A 3273-nucleotide genomic window follows, 5' to 3' on the forward strand; every position below is an offset into this window, starting at 1 on the left:
TTGGTATCCCAAACCTGAATATTATGTCTTGTATAAACTCCACTGCTTTGGCTGAGGTCAAAGAGGCGATTGGCTTGTACCCTATCAATTTTGTGAATATGTCAATGACAACCAGTATATGAGTATAGCCTCTATGAGCTTTCTTGAAAGGTCTAATCATGTCCAGCCCCTAGCATGCAAATGGCCATGATACAGGAATGGTCTGCAGCTGCTGCGCGGGTAAGTGTTGTTGCTTCGACAGGAATTGACATGCCTCACACTTCTGGACTAACTCGGCAGCATCGTTCTTTGCAGTTGGCCAGTAGAAACCGGATCTAAAAGCCTTCCCGACTAGAGTCCTTGATATTGCATGTACCCCGCACTGCCCGGCATGGATTTCATCTAACAATTGTTTCACAGTAGCCGAGTGAATGCATTTCAAGAGGACTCTTGCTGCACTTCTCTTGTACAGTAAGCCCCCTATGATGGTGTAGTGGGCCGACTGTCTCACAATGCGTTCCGCTGCAGCCGTGTCATCCGGCTCTTCTTCATTTTTTATGTACCTGATGATAGGCTCTCTCCAGTCGTTTGGGTCTGCCTCTAGCTGGCTCAAGGCGTTGCACTCTTCCACCTGATTCGAGATGATGTTCGGTTGTGATATTTCTTGGACAAAGATCCCAGGTGGGGCCTGGGCCTGACTGGATCCTAGCTTCGACAACGCATCTGCTGCTGCGCTGCGGTCTCTTTCCACGTGATGGAACTCCAATCCTTCGAATTTGTTCTCCAGTTTTCGCACAGCCGCGCAGTACTTGCCCATGGAATCAGTCGAGCAGTCCTAGTCTTTGTTTATCTAGCTTATGACCACTAGCGAGTCACTATATACCATCAGTTTCTTGATGCCGAGTGATACGGCGATGCTTAACCTGTGGATCAGTGCTTCATACTCTGCTGCATTATTTAATGCTGGAAACAGTAGCTATAGTGCGTACTTGAGTTGCTCACCTTCAGGAGCAATAAAGAGAATCCATGCACTCGCTCCTTGCAGCTTCAATGAGCCATCAAAGTACATTCTCCACACCTAAGTAACTTCTGGGTTATTCAGGACCTGGTGCTTAGTCCACTCTGATACGAAGTCGACCAGCGCCTCAGTCTTTATTGTCGTGCGGGGCCGGAACTCGATGTCGTGAGCTCCCAGCTCGCACACCCACTTGGCTATCCTTCCAATAGCTTCTTTGTTGTGGAGAATGTCTCCTATTGGAAATCCTGTGACTACTATGACTTTGTGGTCATCAAAGTAGTGACGTAGCTTGCGAGCGGTTAGGAGTATCGCATACAGTAGCTTCTGGACTTGAGGATACTTTATCATTGAGGGCTCGAGGACTTCACTAATGAAGTAGACTGAATGTTGCACCGGGTATGCGTGTCCTTCTTCCACCCGCTCGACTACTAACGCGGTGCTTACCATGTGAGTCGTGCAGGAGATGTATAACAGCAGGTCTTCCGTCGACTGACTCGGTGTAGCTCGGTGTAGTGGCTTGAGCACTGGTGGTGTGGCCAAGAACTTCTTCAGTGCCTCTAGAGCTTCCTGTGCCTCCGTCGTCCACTAAAACTTGTCCACATTTTTGAGCAATTTGTAGAATGGCATGCCTTTCTCGCCTAGCCTTGATATGAACCTACCCAGGCCTGTCATGCATCCAGTAAGCCTCTGGACCTTTTTCTGTGATCGTGGAGCTTCCATTCTCATGATGGCCTCGATCTTTTCTGGATTAGCTTCAATTCCTCGGTGGATGACAATGAATCCGAGTAACTTTCCTGCCGGTACTCCGAAGACACACTTTTGTGAGTTAATCTTCCACCGGTAGCGCCTCAGGCTGTTGAAGACCAACTGCAATTCTTTGATGAAGTTTTCTGAGTTTTCTGTTTTGGTTACCACATCATCGACGTAGGCTTCCACCTGCTTGCCCCAGTGATCGGCTAAGCATGTTTGGATGGCTCTCTGGTAAGTTTCTCCCGCGTTCTTGAGGCCAAACGACATGGAGGTATACCAGAAAGCTCCAAACGAGGTGATGAAAGCAGTCTTCTCCTCATCTTCTTTTGCTAGGCTGATTTGATGGTATCTAGAATAGCAATCAAGGAAGGACAACATAGAACAGCTAGTAGTCGAGTCGACTACCTGATCTATTCTAGGGAGCTCGAAGGGATCCTTCGGACAATGCTTGTTGAGATCAGTATAGTCGACGCACATGCGCCAATCCACTTTATTCTTTTTTAGTACAAGAACAGGATTTGCTAGCCACTCGGGATGCAGTACCTCCCTAGTGAACCCTGCAGTCACTAAGCGGGCTAACTCGGCGCGAATAACTTCTCTTTTATCAGGCGTGAAACGATGCAGCTTCTGTCGAATCGGCCTTGCTTGAGGATAGACCTTCAGTTTGTGCTCGGCCAGTTCTCTCGGGACTCCCAGCATATCCGCAGGTTGCCATGCGAATACATCCCAGTTTTCTTGCAGGAACCGGACGAGCGTGCTTTCCTATTTGTCGTCGAGGTTGGAACTGATGATGGCAGTCTTGCGCTCATCGGCGAATCCTAGGTTGATCCTCTTAGTCTCCTCAGTCGATCGTATAGAGGTCACGGCTAGAGCTTCGTTAGTGGGTATTGTGAGATCCTCCTCCGGCTTGATGTCTGCCTATACGGGGGGAGCTGTCGGGGGCCCAGCAGTGAGGGCTGCCTGGATGGCTCCTCGAAAGCACTCCACGACGCCTTGGAAGTCAGCGCGCTTGGTGATGATTCCTTGAGGTCTCGGCATCTTCAATATCATGTATGAGTAGTGTGGAATGGCCATGAACTTCGCCAGTCCTGGTCTGCCGATGATGGCGTTGTACCCGCAGTCAAAGCATGCCACCTCGAACCTCAGGAACTCAGTTTTGTAGTTCTCCGGAGTCCCAAAGGTGACGAGCATGTAGATGTGACCGAGTGGGTACTCTCCTTCGGTCGGCACGATACCGAAGAAGGGTGTATCTGACTCAGTGAGGTCTTTGAGTGCAACCCTCAAGGCTAGGAGCGTTTGGGGGAAGGTAACGTTAATGCTACTTCCCCCGTCCACTAGTACTTTTTTCACCCTGCTCTCTCGGATCACCGGATCAATGAGGAGCGGGTACTTGCCGGGGTGGTTGAAGTTGAGCCACTGATCCGCTCGGCTAAAGGTTATTGCGTGCTCTGACCACCAATAAGGAGCTGGGGCACTGGTGGTTGCCGCCAGGACCTGCCGGTCGTTGAGCTTCTGCTGCCTCATGT

This window comes from Zea mays, chromosome 8 (assembly GCF_902167145.1).
Source record: "Zea mays cultivar B73 chromosome 8, Zm-B73-REFERENCE-NAM-5.0, whole genome shotgun sequence".
Taxonomy (NCBI): Eukaryota; Viridiplantae; Streptophyta; class Magnoliopsida; order Poales; family Poaceae; genus Zea; species Zea mays.